Source organism: Macaca nemestrina, chromosome 13 (genome assembly GCF_043159975.1).
Source record: "Macaca nemestrina isolate mMacNem1 chromosome 13, mMacNem.hap1, whole genome shotgun sequence".
Lineage (NCBI taxonomy): Eukaryota > Metazoa > Chordata > Mammalia > Primates > Cercopithecidae > Macaca > Macaca nemestrina.
This window is the reverse complement of record NC_092137.1, coordinates 40,403,063-40,425,286: the sequence shown is the minus strand read 5'-3', so window position 1 is coordinate 40,425,286 and position 22,224 is coordinate 40,403,063. Positions and strand designations below refer to the sequence as shown.

The 22,224-nt window shown below is 37.9% G+C and overlaps 1 protein-coding gene and 1 long non-coding RNA gene across 23 annotated transcripts in view; both read left to right on the top strand.

The window, feature by feature from the left end:
* LOC105464900 (solute carrier family 8 member A1) overlaps positions 1-22,224 on the top strand; it is a 391,740-nt gene that overhangs the window by 158,374 nt on the left and 211,142 nt on the right. The gene's annotated exons all lie outside the window — the stretch shown is intronic.
* The window catches only part of LOC139357819 (uncharacterized), a 108,195-nt gene that overhangs the window by 34,793 nt on the left and 51,178 nt on the right, over positions 1-22,224 (top strand). The window contains exon 2 of the long non-coding RNA XR_011611649.1: positions 109-22,224. This exon is cut by the window's right edge and continues 51,178 nt beyond it. This is a non-coding gene — a long non-coding RNA (uncharacterized lncRNA). The remainder of the gene's footprint in view (positions 1-108) is intronic.

Sequence of the window (22,224 nt, the reverse complement as noted above, 5' to 3'; positions counted from 1 at the left end):
CCGGGAGGCGGAGCTTGCAGTGAGCTGAGATCCGGCCACTGCACTCCAGCCTGGGCGGTAGAGCGAGACTCCGTCTCAAAAAAAAAAAAAAAAAAAAGGGAAAGAGAGAAGCCATCAACTGTACTCTCCTTAAAGAGGGTGATATGCACTAAAGGAACGTCATATAAGCCAGGACTTTGAATCCATTTGATTAGCATCCAGTAATGTAGCTCAGCATCCTATATGCTGGTTATTAATGTAAGGAGGTTACATTTAAAAAATATATACTTTAAGTTCTGGAATACATGTGCAGAGTGTGCAGGTTTGTTACATAGGTTTGTTACACATGCCATAGTGGTTTACTGCACCCGTTAACCCGTCATCTACGTTAGGTATTTCTGTGAGGAGATTACTTATACACTGAGCACGGAAATATTACTGTTTACATTTTTTTTTCAAGACAGAGTCTGGCTCTGTTGCCCAGGCTGGCATGCAGTGGTATGATCATAGCACACTGCAGCCTTGACCTCCTGGGCTCTGCCTCCTAAGTAGCCGGGACTACAGGCACCCACCACCACATTTGGCTAATTAAAAAAAAAAAAAAATTTTGTAGAGACAGGGTCTCACTATGTTGCCCAGGCTGGTCTCAAACTCCTGAGCTCAAGGGATCCTCCTGCTTCGGCCTCCCAAAGTGCTGAGATTAGAGGTATGAGCCAGCTGACCTGTTTACATTCCTTAAAGAAAAATAAATATATTTTTAATGTTTTTTCCATGGTATGTGACTATTATAAAAATACACTCTGCAGGTTATTTGCTCTGATGAAGCTAGAACTCTCTTTGACGTGCCTCCTACCCTACTATACCTACATTCGTAAAAGTTCTTGTTGCTGTGTTCTGCAGATGTAACTGGCAGACTGAGAGCAGTTTATTATAATTGTACTCTGAATACTTATGGAGTGTTCTTGTTTATAATAGGGCAAGATGGTTGGTGACAAGAAGCAGAGAAAACATGGCATGTGCCTTGTGGGTTTTTTTTTTTTATAATTGAGGCTCAAGGAGATGTAAGGTTTGTGTTTCTGTAATTAAACTGGAAATATGACTGCTATTGTCTCACATTGGTTTCTCCTCACATTAACAAGGCATGTGGAAGGTGCAGAGTTGGGAGAGTTGACAGCCTGGAAAAGCAGGCCGATTCAAGTAGAAATAAGTGCTTGTCTCTCTTAGCTGTGTTTTAGTCTTTCTTATATCTGGGCCCTTCTCTGCATGGGACCATAAGTGATTTTGAAACCAACATCTTAACATTATCCAATATCTTTGAAAGGCAGTTTTTTTTTCTTGGCATCTTCTAATGAAAGACAAATTTGAAAATATATTTATAATGCAAAAATATTTGGAAGTATTCATGCAATTTTTATTTAAAGCATCATAAATGCATTATAAATTGTTTTAAAGCCATGTAGAAAAGTTGAACTAGAGTCTGTGTGGTCTTTGAAAGCAGGAATTGGTTTTTCATACCTTGATTCAGTCAATCAGTCATAAATCTGAGTAGTTCCTATGTGGTAGTCACTACAATTGATGCTGAGGCAATGAAGATTAAGGAATTAGTCTTTGCCCTTAAGGAGCAGAGATACCCTCAAGGAGGGAGGCAGTTATGCAGGAATATAAGGGTAATGTTTGATATCTGTTGAAGGAACTGTTTAACTGGGGGTGGGTGGGACACATAATCCAGACTGAGATGAGGTGAAGCTCAGTAAGGCTTCCTGGAGGAAGAGGTATCTTAGCTCCATTTTGTGGAGAGCATGGCAGAGCATTCAGAAAGAACAGCATGTGCGTAACCACCAGTGACTCTACCTCTAGCCCTCAGTAGGTGCTTGGCATGTTGTAGGTTCAATCCATGTTATGCCTGAAGGGGCCGAGGGGCAAAGCAGAGCATCAACCTTTTTAGCAAATCCCGCTTAATGGGGTTTGTAGAACACCCCAGGAAATGTTAATAATTGAGTGACATTGACAGAGCAGGATCTCTATTGTTGTAAAATGGCACATAATACCAGAAAAAGCAAATGCCAAAGAAACAGAACTCTTGGAACCACTGGTGAGTTTATACTGACATTCGAATGATGACCTAGAGCAGCGGGCCAGTGTTTGTTACACGCATGGACTACAAATTAAAGCGAGCTGGATTTTGACTGGCTTAGTGACCTGGCCCCAGGGTAAACCACTCCCTAGATGGGTCAGTTTGTGGTGATCAGTAAGAGTGTGGGCTCAACATCTGTAGACAGAATGGGGATTCATGTCAAGGTCTCTATTATATTTTATAAGAGAAAACCCCTGATCTTTCTCAGGATATTTATCTTGGCATGATAGAAGTGCTGTCTCTCCCACCCCTCCAACAGTGTCCTTGAAATGAACCAAGAAAGCCACTGGCTGAGCTAAGAGAAAAGACCTGTCTTCTGCAGGACATTCCTCCTTATAGGTCAAAGTAAAAATGGGAAGTGAAGGTGACCTTTTAGAGTACGCCACTTAACAGATGAGTAACCTGAGCACTGAGAGGCTTTGTGACTGAGCATATCATGCATGTTGTTGTCAGAATCAAAAAATCATCTGAATCACCTTGTTAGGTGCTTTTCCCTCTGCATCAGCATTTTCCAGCATTATCACAGTACTGGACTCTTGATTGCTTTTGGGAGAGAAGGGATTTCTGCAGCCAAATTATGGTGGGGGACACTGATTACTTTAACTCCTCCCCATAGTAAAGGCTTTTTGAGTTCTTGCGATACAAGAGCTTGCTTATCTTTCTTTCATGCAGCATTTCCCATACGTATTTGAGAACAGAACACTTTTTAAAGTGCTTATTAACAGTTAATAGAAATTTTATGTCAAACGCTCTTCAAAAAGCATTTCTCTATGCTTGTTCTTTATGCCACTATTGCTTTATTTAAAGTTTTCCACGGATATTTCTAGAGGTAATCTGAAAGGGAGGGGTGCATTATCAAGGTCTTTATTATCACACGTTTGTAAAAAAATAAACACTACCACTTTGATGTAATAAGATGTGCCTAGAAATAGTTCTATAAATCACATTGTCAGAGGTGAGAACTTTTCCCTAGTATTTCCCTTTCTTTTCTCCCTTTTTCTTTTCTTAAGATTTATACAACTTACAACACTCTGAATATTACATGTTAGAGGAGAAGGCAAGTCATCTAGGCAATATCCCAAAATAGCATGAGATGTAAACTTACAGAAGAAGCAACCCCTCCTTACTACTGTGCTCTGTAGAATCACCTTCACACACTTCATTCAGCTTCTGCCAAGCCATTAGCTAAAGACTGACTGTGTGAATTATGATGCCTTCTAGGTCCTTTGCTCCATTGACACAAATGCCACAACCACCCCTGTTTAGTCCCAAAACACGTGTAAGCAACATTGACCTCATACATAGGTCAGTGGATGGGTGGGCTGTGCACAGAGTGTGACTTGAAGGTAAAGAAATAGTTCTTTGGATTACAAAATGCCTTCTGCCAAATGCAGAAATATAAGAGAGAATCCAGATGGCCCTTAAACATATGATCACCTCACTTGTAATAATGCAAATTCAAATCACACTAAGAAACGATTTCTCATTCATAAGATTAACAAAAATCCAGCAGCTTAAAAATCATACTTCATTGCAAAGTTGGGAGAGAACAAAGGTACTCATCCATTTCTAAGGAGAGTGCAAAGTGGTATAGCCCATATGGAGGGAGATCTGAAAATATTTAATCTAATTACATGTGGATTTATTATTTGACTTGCAACCCCATTTCTGAGGCTCTTATCTATAAAAACATCTGCACAAGAATAAATGACTTGTGTATAAGGTTCTTCAACCTGGCATTGTGTCGATTTGATCAACCACTTACTGTGTGCCTTGTAGGTAAAATGGTACGCTTATTCAATATCTACTTCCCTTTTCCTTTTCCAAGGAAGACAGATGAGACAGTGAGGAAGGAGATTCCATTCTGATGCCTCCCTCTCCTTAAGAGGTTTACCTCTATTGAAGGGTGTGCAGGTAGCAGGATGGTAGAGCCCTTCACCGCCATCGTGGATGGATTGGGAAAATGAAAATGGGACCCAAATTTCTAAAAGGATATGCAGAAGAGGATACTTTGGGAGAAGGAGCAGAAAGGCACGGAGCAGCATAAAGAAGGGGGCATCTGTGGATGACATTTCTTTTGTTATCTCTTAGTTTTCAGGCCTAGAATTATAACATGCTCAAAGTTTACCACAGTCAACAGTTCTCACAGTTCACAGTCCCAGATAATTTTTTTTCCACTTATAATATTAGAATGTTGGACTTGATGTTAGTGATGTTGTAATGAGGCATGGGAGGAGGGAGGTTAAGGTGGAAATTGCTCAATAATGGGTCAGAGCCATTTTCCTTAATGAAAAATCAACAGGCCTTGGAGAGCCTGTGGAGAACAGGAGAGGGTCACAGATGAGGCCAAGTTTTTAAAGCTGAGTGATGGAGAAGGGTGGGGCCCCCAGCAGTGATGGCTGTAGGAAGATTGCTCTCTTTGCTCCATTTTTTTCCTTTAGCTGTCAAGAGTTGGCTCCTAAGGAGGCTCAGAGACATAGTTATGACAGCAAGCACATATTTGAGGAACAAAATTTGAGCAGGCAGGAGAATGTTTCCAGAAAAAGTTCTCATTCTCAAAAATTTCTTTAACTAGTGCTGAAAACAATTTACCCCTTTTTTCCCAAAGTAATTTCAGTTGACAATGGAAAGTTATAGGTGCACAAGGAGTAAGTCAGAAGTTGAACACAAAAGCAAGGCTGTGAGAGCTCCACCCCTTCAGGAAATCAAAGATAAGGCCTTAAAAATAAGGCTGGGGTGTGGACCTTCCGTAAATGAGCTTTATGCCCTGCCAGCTTTTAAAACCCTCCCTGGCTTCACATAGATGTACCAGATAAGCCACGAAGAGTTGGAAAGCTCTTACTGGATACATACGTGACTGGAGAATGGGGAGTAGCCCACCTGGATGCAACAGACCTATTGAAGCCTCTCCTTAGTAACGTAGAATCCTGGTGTTAATTTAAGGCAACATCGTACTTCTGAAAACAGCCAAATTGTTTGGACAAAAATCATTTTACTGACTAAAATGTGACTGCATCAGTAATACTTTTCAAAAGAGGCTGAGTAGGCCAAATCTTGGAGGCTAAATCCTAAGTACACATAGAAGTCTCCTTCAAAGGTCACTTAAGCCACTCTTTGCCTATAGCCAAAATTACATCCAGAGTTTTACAGACCAAAGATTTGTGCTATATTCTTCCTAATCTCTAGGAAATTAAATTTCACACTCAGTTTTGGTAATGAGTTTTGATGACTCACAGGCTTCTTTGAATTCCTGAGGATTATAGAGAGAGAATTTAACAAGCCTTTGGACAATGAATAGGACATCCATTTCCCAATAAAAGAAATAACACAGGAAGCATAGGTAACCATCTGAGACATTCGTTGAAATCAAACACTCCTCAGTAAACATAATGGCATATTTTTAGCTTTGGAAAATGTTATTTCAGAGATAATGTTCTTAATTTTCTGGGCTAAATTTAACTTCTGCTTTTTTAATTCCCTAAATGAGTGTATTCCTAAATTGAATTGTTCACGTGACACACTGGCTCCAAATTGCAATACAACTGCAAGTTCCTTCTCTATGAACTCCTATGAATACTTTTAAAAAAAGAAAACTGGATAAATATGAAACATTAATCTATTTCCATAGGAAATAGCTTGTTACAATTGCTAGGCATAGTTATTATCTAGATTAGCTTAAGCAATGTTTATTGGTTTTAAAAACCTTTCCATGTTGCCTTATTTTAGCTTTTTGCTTCTTTTGCATAAGATTTGGATTCTTTATGAATGCACATATACCCTGTTTTAAATAATATAGGACTGATCTGCTCAGAAAACCACTTGATTTGAAATTGTTGTACATCACCTTAGGATCAGTACTGCTTCTTATTCTAGGTCATGGGGAGTCCCTTCAATTTGTTGGTTTGAATCTTTCATTCCTACCATCTCTAGAACCTCAAATACTTAGGCAAGCTATTGTCTGTAATACATAGAGCTCTTTACTGTCTTTGTCAAAGCTCTTTCCTCTATCACCACCTTTCTTCAATTTATTTAGAAAGGGGTAGATTTTAGTGCATGCAAAAATTTGTTTGTGATGTATTGGTCTGTCTTGGTTGGAAACTGAAGTAGAATATGAGTTTTCCAGCTTTTTTTTTTTTTTTGGATGCAACATTCAGTATGCCAATCTACTTGACTCTAATGCATTGATAAGGACAGATGTTAGATTTGGAGATTAGAATACTGGAGGCATCTCAGGAGGGGCAGACAAGGAAGTCTCTGTGGATAAAGTAGTAGTATGATGAAGCCCTAGTGATTGGTATGTTCTCCCTTTTTCAGGATTTCTCAATGCAGACACTGTCTCCACATTTGCCATCCCTTGAACTCACTCACCAGGGAGATGGAAAAGTAGGTGGGGAGTGGAAGAGGTGAGGTGTCCAGAATCATGTATCATCCACGGCATGTTTCAAATCTGTAGTATTTGTTCATTTATTCAGTGAGGGTTTAGATGTCTACTCTGTACAGAAATAAAATTCACACTCAGTCTCTGCCTTGGATAAGATATGGTTCTTAATATAAATAACTGACATACAAAAGTTATAAAATATGATACAAAGTATGATGGGAGATCCCATTCCCAGATAAAATCCACTTATAATGCTTTACCTGAGATTGTCTAAAGTTTATTAGATATTACTTAGAATAATATTAACCTTGCATTATAGGCAATGTGATGAGAATGTGAGGTTTAGACGGGGAGCTGCCGTCGTTTCTCAGCTCTGCCATATACTAGCCCCATGCCCTTTGACAAGTCACATAACCTCTTAAGACCCCAGTTTTCTTATCTATGAAATGGCAACATTAATAATATTTTCTTTATGGGATTATTTTGAGAATTACAGACAATTTACATAGAGTGCCTACTACGCATTCTGGCTCATTCTAGGTACTCAAAAGATGGCAGCTTATGCTCCATAGATTAGTGAAGTGCCAGGTAGTTTTTGTGCTTTTATAATTTATAACATCTTTCAGCTTTTACAATAAGAGATATGTTATGGTTAATACTTATATAAGTTTAATGTTAAGACGAATTTACATATAGAGAAATAATTCAGCCATATACGGAAATGTTTTGTTTTTTTCTTGTCTGAGTGCGTGAGAAGTAGTGCTTGCTTGGGGCTATTTTAAATGCACAAATAATTATTGAAAATAGATAAATGGCATTTGTTTAGGGGGACAGGGTTTAACTCTGTCACCCAGGCTGGACTGCAATGGAATGGTTGAGTTCGTTGCAGCCTCAACTGTCTGTGCTCAAGTGATCCTCCCACCTCAGCCTCCTGAGTAGCTGGGACTACAGGCCTGCGCCAACACAGTCAGCTAATACTTAAATTTTTTGTAGAGGAAGAGTCTCCATTTGTTGCCCAGGTTGGTCTTGAACTCCTGGGCTCAAACTATCCTTCCCACTCAACCTCCCAAAGTGCTGGGATTGTAGGCATGAGCCACCGTAGCCAGCTGATAAATGGCATCGTTGATAGTTTTAAGAGAATTCTGAGTTGGTTAGATGAAATGGATTTTAAAACATCATATAAATATGAGATGCAACACGTAAACACAAACATCCTAGTAAGGAAAACAATAAAAAATTTACTAGTAAAAAGGGTGGCTAAGCTATGAATTTAGGAAAATGCATAGTCTAGAGCAAAGCTCAGAATTCTAATCTCTGATTTTTAATGATCTCTGTAAATGAATACTTGCCATTAATTTGGAGCTCCATTTTAATGTTAATATTACAGCTCATATTCCCCTCTTAGGGAAATAGAAACAATGGTATATTTTTGGATAAATATCATATTTCTCTTTTTGTCTTTCTTCAAGCTTTTTTGATTTGTGAATTAATCAAGTTTTTCAGAATTAGGTATAATTCTAATATTAAAAGGATGATTTTTTTTTCTAAATTGGTTTAGTTTTCAAATCCTTTTTAAGACTGGCACTTTTGCAGAAAGTACCATCTTAAGTAGGCCATAGCCTTTGATTCTTGATAAATACCTCACTTACTGAACACTTCTCACATGCCAGGCACTGTGCTAAATGCTTTTCAGCTATTAGCTCCTTCAAGCCTCACAATAACCCTGTGAGGTAGGTACTCTTATTATCCCCATTTCACAGAGAAGACAGCTGAGGTGCAGAGAGGAACTTACCCAAGGTCACGTAGCTGCTATGGGGAAGGAGCAGGATTCATATTTGTGTCTCTCTGACTTCATTTTTGAGTGTCAAGTCTTTTATTCTGCTTCCCTTTAACCTCAGAAGTATTTTGTTGCAATAACGTTGTCCACAGACATCCTCAAAGCATTCATTTTCCTTGCCTCTTTCTCTTCCTGCCCACTCTATCTTTCCTTACCGACCATGATTCAAAGTGTTGACTGTACCCATTGAGCAGGGCAACGCACTGCTGAGACTACAGAGTTGATTAAGACATGGCTTTGGTTTTTTCAGACTTGACATATTTGATAGAAAAACAGGCTTAGACCACATTTGTGGTGTGCTCAAATCGTGCCTATTTTCATAGACACTTAATTTTCCTTCATTTAGATGAAGGATTCTTGCCCTGTTAGCCCCTGAAGAATGAGAATGGGCATGAAGGAGTTCAGGAAACCCTTGAAGCTGTGTGCAGAATTTTGGGCTTATGTGTATTTTGTAGGAGAGGAAGAGCCACATTCCTCAGATTCTCAAAAAAGCCCACGGCACCATGAAATCAAGAAATCATTTATTAGTGGGAAGATTCATTTATTCTGAGTCATTTTTCTCTTCATTAGGTCAATGTGTAACAACAACATGAAAGGCCTATTCCTGACAGCTGAAAGCATGAGAGGACTGTGATGCATGTGTTATGACTGTGGGGAGACTGACCCACTTCATTCCTGCAGACTGAATACCGCATCCCTCTGTCTTTCTCGTGAAACCACCAAGAGTCATTAAGGGCAAGACATGGCTCTCTTCATGTCCTCACTCTTTCTGGTCGCATTTCAGCACTAGCTGCCCTGAGACCCCAGGGTGCAGAGGGTCTGCAAGAGCCATCCCCATTCTTCTGAGAACACAGCTCACACTGCTTAGCCTAAACCTCTAATAAAAGTGACCAGTAAGGATGGAACATATGCTGATAAAATGCATTATATTTGTGTCATATGTTTCTTGGGCAGATTTACCTTTTTCTTGAAGTTATACATTTTAAAAACCAGGGTTAAGAAAAAAAACTTTCTTATTAGATGTATGGGTCTGGAATTTAAAATATCTGAAATGATAGATAGTTCTTTGATGGGATAGGAGATCTGATATTCTCTTTTTGAAGTCGCTTTGATCTTCCCTAACAATTCTCAAGACCAGCAAAATATAAAGCTGGAAGGAGCCTGTGCAGTCAGCTAAGCCAACCCCCCATTTTGAGAGGAGGCAGTTATGCCTTCAGAGCAGTTAAATGACTTGCCCTGTGGATTCCAGCTGGTGGGAACTGCAGTTTAAACTCAAATTTCTTCGTGTGCAGTTCAACCTTCTCTCTGCACACCACGTTGTCTTCCTGTCACCACACTGTCTTCCAGCCCTTGAAAACATTTCAGCCCATGTGAAAATTAAGAAGGAAACACACTTCAGCTTCTCTGACTCCCAAATTACTGACCTCCTTCCTTCAGTAAATATAGAAGCACTGGAGCAAATACAGCTGATTTTTTAAAACCTGAGAATATGTTTTTAATATGCTAATATATGTTGCTTATAATTTCAAGTGGGCCATCTAAGACAGAAAAGAATATGTGGACCGTAAGCCATTGTTTTGTTTTATTTTCTTATCTTTGTTAACGATATGGTTGATTTCAAGATGAAAATATATAGACTTTGAAATTAGAGAAATCTTGCTTTAAATTCAGTATTAATCACTAAAGATCTCTTTTTTTTGGCCAATAAAACTTGGACTTTGTTTCAAGAGTCATAAACTAAATTAATGCACAGTATTTTGAAAGTATTTCATTGCTTCTATTTAAAAATTTGTTAGTATAACATTTGATTAAAGCCAATAGATGTTATAGACAATTAGTAGTCTTAGTATCACTAAAGGTAAATTATGGATTTTCTCATGGAATATTCCCAACACCTCTGTGTAATGGCTATTATGCTTATTTTGCAGATACGGGAACTCTGAGGGTCAGAGAGGATAACTAAGTAACTTGTATGTCATATACACAGCAAGGCCAAAGTCAGGCATTGAGCCCAAGCTGTCTGGCTCTGAACCCTGGATTCTCTTCTTTCTATGCGGACTTCTATGACAGTACATGCAAAGGCCCTGTGACGGGAAGAAGCATGGCATAGGTTCTCAAAGGGATTCTGCCTTTTACATGGTTAGGTTGATAGTTTAGAAGAAGCAAGGGGCCCAGGATGGTGCTTCACCTTTGTAATCCTAGCACTTTGGGAGGCCAAGGTGGGATGATCGTTTGAGGCCAGTAGTTTGAGGCTGCAGTGAACTATGATTGTACCACTGCACTCTAGCCTGGGTGGCAGCCTACAGAGAGTAAGTCAACACATTTCAAATAGCCAGTAAATAGCAAAGCCAAAATTTGAACCTAGGCACAGAAGATAGACCAACCTTCATACAAAGTGCCACCTATTAACTTGGTGCTATGGAAGCATTCCTGTCACATGCTGTACTTTGATGTATATACAAAAGGAGATGTGGGAAACAGAAAATGAAATAAGTGGGTTTTTTTTTTTCGTTCCCAACCTGCTTGTACGTGGGCTGATTATTCAGGGGAGTAAAAGTCAGACTGAAACTTAGTGGAACACAGACAGATGCTGGCTGAAAATATGCTCAGATTATTGCTCAATTTAAAATTATTCCAAACTAGAAAGATCATTGAGCTACAAGACTTTTTCCTCCTTCCCTTAGTTTATTCTCTGTAAATTTTGGTGCCTTTAGACAGGATGCAGACAAAACAATTTAGCCATAGAGGTCATTCTCTGTTTGGCACTCAGACTTTTTCCCCTCTCTGCTTTCCTGTGTCTTGCATTCCATTTTTGAGACTGTACTTGAAAGGCCAGACTTGTAAATTCCATTAGAGAACAAGCTCTTGTGGAATAGAGTAAAACCTTGACTCAGGCTTACTCTCTTCCCAGAAAGGGTCAAAATAACTGATGGCAACGTGGTCCTAGGAGGAATGGTACTGTAGCCATAAAGCAGTGCTGGTCACAACACTGAATGTTGAGTCCTGTGCCCAGAGATGCTAATTCACTAAGTATCAGGTAGAGCCCTAGCATATATATTTCTAACAAGTCCCAGGGATGCCAGTCCACTTTGAGTAGCATGGATTCAAGTCCATTTTCTCATGATATGGTAAGAAATTGCCCGTCAAAGCTCTACAAAGGGCAAGAAAAGCTTAGGAAAGGGAAGTCTCGGTCATGTTGTCACTCCTCCCATCAACTTCTTACTGTGTGCAATAAAGGAAATCAAACAACCCTAAATATAGAGATGTACAGCCAGGCTTTCTGAGAAATGAATCCATTCAAAGTCAAACTCTTTCTGGTTCTGGGCAGTGTGGTGAGGGGACCACAGGAAACTTGAAGGTTTTCTTTTTTTTTTTTTTTTACTGTTAGTGTTGATGAGTGTGTTTATTTTATTTTTTTTAATTTTACTTTAAGTTCTGGGATACATGTACAGAATGTGCAGGATTTTTTCATAGGTATATGTGTGCCATGGTGGTTTGCTGTACATATCAACTTGTAATCTAGGTTTTTAAGCCCCGCATGCATTAGGTATTTGTCCTAATGCTTTCCCTCCACTTGCCCTCCACCGCCTGACAGGGCCCAGTGTGTGATGTTCCCCTCCGTGTATCCATGTGTTCTCATTGTTCAACTCCCACTTATGAGTGAGAACATGCAGTATTTGGTTTTCTGTTCCTGTGTTAGTTTGCTGAGAATGATGGTTTCCAGCTTCATCCATGTCCCTGCAAAGGACATGAACTTATTCTTTTCTATGACTGCATAGAGGGTTTTCAAAATATAGATTTTCTGGTCATTATAAAGCATATTGGCTCAGAGTCAGGGATACTTTACCACAAATTTGCTGTTTCTTTTTTTATTCATTTATTAACAACTCTGGGAATAAATCAGTGCCTTGTCAATCTCAGCTGAAAGGTAGAATCTTTTATGTTCTTAACGATATGATTTTTTTTTTCTGACAATCTCCTTGGGCTATGTTGCTCACATGAATCTTCTGACTGCTTCCCTACATATGGTATAAAACATGGTTTCTACCCTATCACACTTCAATTTCCTTTGCAAATAAATGGAAATATAATTTATGAAGTACTTTAACATTTTCCTAGCATGTTTATTACTAAGCATAGATGTTGTTACTGATGGGGTAGGAGTATAGTGAGAAGAGCAGCAGGGCCCCTAGTGAAGTTTCTTGCTATGCTTTGATTGTGGCCACGGGAGATGGAGTGTCAAAACATCTACCCTTCACTCCTATCATAAGCAACTACCATGTACAGAGTTTCTTCACTCTGGAGTAGCAAGCAGGACTGGAAAAATGAGAATGACAACTCTTGGCATTCCAAGCTTGGACTTAACCAGTTATAAAATTAGAAAATCCATGACTTATAACCTCTTGTCACTTTTTTGAAAACAAACAGACAAACAAAATATGGAAGATGATTCCCAGAGTTCTCTAGAACTTATCCATCCTGACCTGTGCAATATGTTCCTAATGTGGGTGTGAGAGGAAGAGAGATTGGGTGGGGAAGTATATGTACCCTGTGATTTCTTGTGATTACCATGCTGAATGTTCAGTTTTGAGTATCAGGTCCATGAATTATTAAAATTAGTCTGGGAATTCAGTTGCTGCTAGGTACATGACCTAATGCCAGTTCTGAATGAGAGCTTCCTAGGAGGGCTGTCCTCAACATTTTAAACTTGTGTACATAGGAATAGATTGATGAAGACTAAGGTCAATGGGAGACCTGAAGCTCTGTGAATTTTTTTTTCACAGCATTTAAATATTACTTCATAGGACTGGTTATTTTCAACAGAGGCCTTTTGAGTACATTTCTCCCAGACATTTTTCTCTCTAATAGTTTACATTAAAATAAACAGTGTGTCTGGGTGTCTTACTCAAAGATGAACTTTCCCAGAACCAAAGCCACTATTGTGTTTTTGTAGTACACACCTGGGGTAATCTGGTTTCTTGTCCCTTTCTTTTTGTGTCTTTAGGGACAGTGGATGGGTTGGATAGAAGTTCTTCACAAGTTTAGGCTGAATCTCTGTCTCCAAAGCATGTTCCTTCGTCTACATTGTCATAGACCCAGTGCTTGACACCTTAAAAGAATAATGCAAAAAAATCCTAGACAAATAGTGCAGGGAATCAGCAAGGCCTCTTTCTTTGCATTGTCTCAGGAAAAGGGAGTTAATTTAGATTCTTTGCTCTTGACATCTTGATATTTTAAATAGTTCTAGTGGAATATGTTTTTCATGCCATGCCCTCAGCTGACCTCCTTCTTACTCAAAAAATGACTTCTCTATGGCCTCAATTATTTTCCCTGGAAGCTTTCCTTGACCATCTCTCCCCTCGTCTGGCTGCCATACTGCTGATTCATTATATTGCCATTGTACACACTCTCTTTCTCATAAATCTGTGAACTTTCGGGGACCTCTATCCCTGTACCTGACACGGGTACTGGCATGTAGTTTCACCTTTAATTGATTATTGAATAGATTTGTACATTATAGTCACTTAAAAATTTATTATAAAAAATGGAAAAGGGTATTTGTGAGACTCATCCAATCATTCGCAGAAGTTTAGAGTTAGCCTTTGATTCCAAATTACAAATACAGTGGTTTGAAAATTCAGCACATTTCCCTTTCCCATTCCTATTTTTCTCAATCTGTCATGAACATCTTTATCCTTTACACTGCAGAACTTACGATATGTCTGTCTTTAATTTCTAATAATCTGTGCTTTAAAAAAATTGTGGCTACATTTGCACAATTACCAGGAACCATTTTGTATGCTGCAGATAGTTAATCTTAGGGACCCTAATACATACAAGGCTGACATTCATGAGCTCCAGCACTGTCACCTAATCTCGATAGGTTGACACTTTTAAGGGAATAGAACAGTGCCTTACAAATGGTAAGTGCTATGTAAATTTAGGGTAATTTGTGATATTAGCCAAGTGATAATAGGATGTTAGAATTCCAAATGACCTCAGATGATTAATCCAGAAGTTCCCAAAGATTTACTGACAACTTGAGTTTTAAGTTCACGATGATGTTCATAGACATGTTTATAGGTGATAGGCAAGAAAAGATGGGGTGGAAGTAAGTTATCCTATGGACAAATAGATTGAGAAAATGCATAATTAAACAGAGTTTAAAAGATTTATTCACAGCAAAAACTCTCAGAGGCTGTACTATATGTTACTCTGCTTCCCTTTTTAAGTAATTGTTGTCCAAGTTTTACATTGAATCATATATCTTTTATCTTCTTTTTTTGTATAAAATATCACCCAGAGAAAGAAAAAAATAAGTTATTCCAATATCCTCATCATACTCATAATTAAAATGAGATTCTGAAAGTTTAAGTTTAGGCTTTTGCAGCAATTTTGGATTATGACTGGAATTGTGGTTACCATCTCTTATTGTACACTGTGAGGGACCTCTGTGCAGACACATTTTACCCAGTTATAAATCTCAAAGTGGTCAGTACATTTAACACAGTATCAAGAACCTGAATACTCGATTTTAGTTCAAGTTTGTTCATATTTACAGTGAGTGATCTCTTCAGTAACAGCTAAGATTCTCTGAGTCTCCATCATCTGAGATACAAAGTGTAAGTAAATGACAGTGCACCTTGAAGTTTATTCTGTGAGACCTTAGTATCGTTGAATACAATTGCAATAGTGTATATTCCAATTATTAGAAGGATCTATTTTTTAAATAAGTTCCCTAACTTCCTTGTCACCATAAACTATCTAACAGCATGTTGACCCCTGGGGGAAATACAGAAAGAAAGCAAATTTTAACATTGTTAATTTAAAATTTCCAGAAACTCTGTTTCTAACTACTCACTCATCCATCTTTCTTCCCATTTGCTTTTTACTACTATTCTTTTCAATATCAGAATATATTCTACCATCTAACAAATCCCACTATAATTATCTCTACAACAACAAAATTTCTGTATCACTGTTAAGATAATTTTAAAGCATTAAAAATATGATTTGCCTACATCAAATGAACAAATGTCAAAGAGTTTATTCAAATCATTTATTAGAGATCCAGTAAGACGGTAAGACCAGTTTAAAGAGCATTTGCAGAACTAAGTATATATAGGCCATTTAATAAATCTTATAATAAGATTGCACTGTTAGATATGAGTAGTTAATATCTATAGGGCCATAAACTAAAACCCTTGGGGTTATCTTTTCAACCGGACAAAAGTTATTTGTGTCTCTACTAGGCAAATTTCACTAGGTTAACAAGAAACTTTACTAACTCTTGGATCTTTATCAATAATAAACAATGTGAATCAAATGAAATACACCTTCTCTCAGTAACTAAATCACTTTTGACTAGGTCTATAGCTCCCATATGATGCTGAAAGGACATGCTACCTACTTTTTAATAAGATTTTAAATACTTTCTCTTAATATCCTAAGTGGTATCCATACTCCAGGCAGATAGAATACATAATTTTGGAAGGATTTGCTTAAAGGTAAATCTACTTCAAAGACAAGAATTAATGTCCTTCCTTGATGGTCCATGCAATGGAATTTGACCCATTGTCACTATTGTCTTGTGAAAGTTAGAAACAGAAGTCCTGCAAAAAATGAATATAACTAATAATAGCTTTTATAGAGACCCAGAGTTTAAAAGTATGCATTCATACACATTTATATAATCTTGAAAACAACCTTGAGAAGCAGGTACATTAACTGCATTTTTTGGCATTGAAAGAAGTGAGGCTTAGAGTAATTAAGAAACTTTCCAAAAGGCATGATTTGTTTTATATTTTGAAAACAATAAAATCTTTTTGCTAGCAAAAAGATCCTTAATGCACAGAAGATAGGCCAAGGAAAGACCTTGCAAAATCAACAAAGCCACAGAAATAACTGTCATTTTATAGAATAACCTGCAAAGATGCCCAGAACTACTACTATCTCATTTACTTGATTTAGACTCCACAATAGTTTCAATGAGTCATGGTGTTATGGTTCTAACTAGAAGTTAGTCAGGGCCAAGTAAGAAGACATCTGTGTTTAGCCACTACCATTTGCTTTATTTATTTATTTACTTACTTATCCAAATCTGAGACATGTATTTGAAAATGCTCATTAGTGCTCTTTGAGATTTTTTTTCTGAAGATGAATTGACCTGTTTGATGAAGCCAAATAATTTTCAGTCTCACACTCCTGTATGTAAAAAAATACAGGCACAGAGAACCAGGGAGTACACAAAGCAAAGCTAATACACACCAAACAAGGCAATAGGGTGAGTTACTTTCTGGTTGGGAAATAAAATCCCTCTTCTCTCTACTACTCCATTCCTTTCTACTCTTAAGCATCCGTTCCTTCAAATGCTTTCTCCCCTATGGATCTCATAAAGCAATTCATAGTAGGCGATGAAATGATTGATAAAAGCTCAAAAGGTTAACTCTGTCATGGGAATGTGTATTTGTGTAGGAATCAAAGCCTTTAGTACAATTCTCCAGTGTATTTGGGTAGAGAGAGGGGTGCGTGCTCTCTCATTGTCTCTAACTCCTTCAAACTTTTTCCTCCCCTCAGGCATCTAAGGCTTAACTGCGTGATGAATTTCCACTTTCCTTACTCTCACACCCAGCTTCCAATTTAGAAAGAAATGGATTCAGCCAGACCAGGCTTAAGAATTAAGCTCTGAAAATCCTGAGCTTTGTGGGGCTCACCTTCTGATAAGAGAGTTCTGCATCAAAAATCCTAACCCTAAACCTGGGACGGGCATAGGTAACTGTGTTTGATATGCCTAGTCCCCCAACTCCCTTCCTCCCTTCTTCTTCTTCTTTCTTTCTTTATTTTATTTATTTATTTTTTTTTTTTTTGAGACAGCGTCCACTCTGTTGCTCAGGCTGGAGTGCAGTGGCACGATCTCAGCTCACTGCAACCTCTACCTCCCAGGTTCAAGTGATTCTCCTGCCTCAGCTTCCTGAGTAGTGGGATTACAGGTGCCTGCCACCATGCCCAGCTAATTTTTGTATTTTTAGTAGAGATGAGATTTCACCATGTTGGCTAGGCTGGTCTCAAACTCCTGACCTCAAGTGACCCACCTGCCTCAGCCTCCCAGAGTGCTGGAATTACAGGCATGAGCCACCGCACTCGGCCTTGACTCCGTTCTTGACCAGCTTGCTAAATCAACTCACAGAAATAGGACCAGAAGTCTGAAATGGATGTGTTTCTTAACGGTTTTCAGAGGTTCCATGGTGATCAAAATCACAAACCACCATTTTTAATCTCCAAAGAGCATGCAATATATCTCGACTTAAAAATGGTCAAATTTTAATGAGGATATGGGCTGCAATGACCATTGGGAGTTTTTGGCTTTTTTGCATATGAACATTTGTATTCCGCCTTATATGACTACTTATAGTTAATGGACATCCACAGTGCACATTAAAAGCTCTGAAAAGTCATGCAGTGATGAAATATATTGCTCTTCATTGACGTAGCTTTGTCACCTGAATTTGTGAAAGTATACACAATAGGTATGCAATAGGATACATTGCATTTTGAATACTTATTTTCTGCATAATGATGTATGTTCATGATTTTTCTAGTGACGAAGTAACATCTATTTGTCTTTCTATCCATCCATCTATTTAGATATGTCTTAGAAATTGAAAGTATTTCACAATGCCCAACTCATACTCCCTTACCTCAATTCTCCACTAAGAACTGAGAACTTAATCAAATTTTCCTATGCATGTGTCAGACATTCATTGGTGATATTCACAATGGAATCATAAATCGAGTTCTATTTCATAACCTGCATTATTCACTTAACAATATTTACTGGGCAGTTTTTCATACATGTATATACTTATTTACCTTGCTCTTCAGTTACTGTCTTTTCACAATCGGATACAGTGAAAATGGTAAAATATATGTTTCTAGAACAAGTTCTAAAACCAAGTGTACATAAAAATGGTAAAGTGAATTCTGCCACTGCCTCACTTTAGAGAGCCCCTCAACTTCTCTGTAACTGGATTGCCACAGCTCATGAGAGAGGCTTATGGTGCTGCTGTCTTCTGATATCCTTTCCTCCTGCCACTATCTAGATGAGATGTAATGAGAGAAGGTACATATCTTTATCTAATCGCTGGCCATCTTTAAACAGGATACTCTGATCTGACATGAAGCAAGTGCAGACTTTAAGACAGTGGTTGCTACAGATAATGACATCTTAGGAATGAATAACCTATCATTTCAATGCTTACTAAGAACTAAACAAAGAAACATGAGAGAAGAAGCCAGAGGCACGTAGTGGGTATTTATTTAGTAATATCAATCATCTTGGTTCTTGAAAATCAGATAGATCCTAGGTTTATGTGATCTGAGTTGTGGGGTGTCTTATTTTTATTGACACAATAGCACAGAGCAGCCCATCATCTGAGCCCAACACTTTGCTTTCCAGGGAAGTTCACTGTTTCTAGCTTGGAGAGATGCTAGTAGACCATATGCTAATTTGTAACTTAAATTTTAATTTCTGATTTTTAGTTTAGTTATTCTCACACATATAAGGTATAGCATGCTGTTTTCAAATATTTCAAGTAACAGCTGTGTGTAATTAACGTAGCATTTTACTGAATTCCGCTAGTACATATACCTTTCAGGACCTATTAGGATATTTCTAAAAAGAGAAAATCCAATTATGGAAGATAATTGCCATCTAATTTCAAAGGAAGAATCATCACTAATAACTTTTTTATGATGAAATTTGTTTTGTTGTCACTTACGGATGAAAAACAAACCTATAGTCTTGTTGATTTTGCTTAGTCTCAGTAATCATTGACTTACATTTGTTGAATGATTTCAGTAGGGTCTGATGCCATATGAGGATGTTTATAGAGCAGAAATAAAATCTAAGACTATGGTTTATGGGCCAGGAGCGTTGACTGGTACTGCGTTTTATCTCAGAGTAATCTTCAATCAGCAGACTCAGAGTTCTCAGAATAGCTGGTATTCATTCCCTATTATCCAGTCATAGAAAAGAAGCTTTAATGTATACATACAGTCACACACATGTGTGTATACATGCACACATATATACACCCACACACAGTTGTTTGTGTTGACAGATTAGTGAAACCAGGTGCCAAATTTATTTTGATATATGTCAAGGCTTTTCTTACAGGCAGGATGTCCAGGCTTCTCTTGCTATGACTCCTTAAAGATCTCTATCTGCTGGAAAAGATACATGATGCTACCCCACTAAGATTATCTACTGGCTAAATTGTAGCCTTATTGGATAGAGGAAGAGGGAGAAAGGGAGAGGGAGAAGAGGGAGATGGGGAGAGAGAGAGAGAAAAACTTAAGACAGAGCACTTTCAGACCCTCATTATTTCCTGAGTTCAGATGCTGGCTTTGCTTCCTGAGCTGGGTGATGATGTCCACGTTGCTGTCTCTCTCTGTGCCTCAACACCCTTTCCTCTACATTCACACCTTAAAATGACTTTTTGAACTAAATACTAGTAAGACATCTAACTTACATGATTTAGTATTATTAAATGGGAGGTAGAACCGACAGTGAAAAAGAAGAATAAAGGAATGTTATGTTTATGCTGTACTTTGGAAAATGTACAATAACTAAAATAAGAAAACTTCCTAGAATCATCAGGATAGTATATTTCTCCATGAATAGAAGGAATTATTTTGCATTTTCCTAGAGACATAAGTAGTAATACAGGAGTATAACTCACAAGAAAAATAAATGGAATGGAAACAGGGGGAAAGATTTAGGAGACTGTGGTTAAAGTAAACAGAGAAAAGCAAAACAGAAAATGAAGAAATTGATCCATACCAAGTAATACGGTTGAGTGCCACTGAGTAGCTGGTAATTGGATCTGCTAACTACCATTGCATTGTTGAGTGTACTATGGAGGTGAGTAGTTGTTTTCTTGCTTTTTTACCTGACTTCCTTCATGGGTTCCCTGTAGAATCAGATACTTTCTTAATGTTTATAGAATTTAGGGTCATCGGATGAGAAAACAAAACTATTCTGTATGATTCAGCTGTCTGGAGGAGTAGTATGATATTTATAAAACAATATCACTGTTTATGATGATGCATAAACATACCTAAAATTTTATACCTAAGAAAATGCTGCAATTGATGTATAAATATCAAAATACCATTTCACAACAGTGAATTTATTTATTTCCCCCATTCATAAAAAAAAATTGACATTTTTGAAGTTACACAGCAGCTGTAAACTATGGTCAGCACATTAGTTAAAACGCTTACACAATTATCATGTTTATATGTAAAAAGAAGCAACATTTGCGTTGTTTCCAACCATGGTGAGAAAAATTGGTTGGCTTCTAGAAGTACTTTTCAAAAAGGTTCCTATTTTTTGGCACCTTTAAGGACAGTAGTTATTGAATATCAATTTGGTGCATTATGCCAGGTGCATCTTATTTTATATTCACCACCCCTATAAAGTAAGCATTATTATCCCCATTTTCCAGGTTAGGAAACTGTGGCTCAGGGAGTAATTCACCCAGAGTTAAATGGAAAGTGGCAGAGTCAAGATTCAATCTGACATCTCTGACACCACAATCTATAATATTACCATGGACTTTCTTATTTTTTTCATGAAAAAAGAAAACAGGAATAAAAATACGAAGGTATCTCAAAACGGAACACGCTGGCAGTACACAGAGGTTCATGCCTGTAGTTTTGTGAACGAAAGTGAACTTAACAGTCTATATCTATGATAGCCTATCATAGTGTCTTCAGAAATGAAACCTAGACCAGTGGTTGGAGGATTCCCAGGGGAAAGGGTCAGTTTAGATAACCTCCCTAAGGGATGTGACACTATGTTTTCAGGAAAGAGCGATATGGTAAAATAAGATTTATCTGGAACTCTGAGGAGCCCTTTGTACTAGTTTAGGCCTCTCAGGATTACCCAGGCCTGACCATGTATAAAATGGATATTCTGAGATTTTTAGTGGACATTATTATGAATTGCAGACAAGAGAGGCCCCTGCAAGGCCTTCGTTGTCTTGGTTAAATCCTTATTCATTCATTAATTTGTTTACTCATTGAAGTATATAAAATATACTGGACATTGGTGCAGTGTGATATAAATATGTTTCCTGCCTTCAAGTGAAGGACAGACAATTATGATGCAATATGATAGTTGCTGTACTCAGATGTCTTTAAGGTTCCACATAAAGTGGAATTCAGGATGGCCAAAGTCATCCTTGAGATTGGAGAGGAGTGGAGCATTGTAGAGAACAGCCATTTGCTCTTCACCACTGACAGGGATTTAGATTTTAAGCCATGGCATGACATCATAAGAAACTATGCCACCCTATCTTGTCTGCCTTGTAAATCCCAAATTGTTTGAGGTGTAGCTCTAGCATTACCCACTTCATGGAACTCTTCCTTTCTCCCCACTCACTTTCTAGTACTTGGTTAATATACCAACTAGTAGTGTAGTGTTTTCTAAACTTAATTCACTTATCTCTCTCTTGAATTTCTCTGATAGGCTCATTCCAGTGATATAAATTGGATCAGGTTCCCAAAGAGCCTGTATTCACACAGAGCCAGCTAATCATGACAAAGACAGAGCCTCAAAACACAATCATTTCCTGTTAATAAAAGGATTACTTTATTTCAATCACTTGTCAATTTCATGATCCATGTAGTTTGTAGCAAAGGGCTGTTCCTAGACTGGCCTTGTGGGCCATAGAAAACACCCATTTTTGGTTTTTTAGGGCTGTCATATTATAGCGTAGATATTTTTGTGTTATTCACATGATTTTTAAAAATACAGGTAATGGAAAGGAATTGTTTCTTAAAAGAAATTAGTTTATTAAGTCAGTCATTCCCATCCAGTTTTCCTGG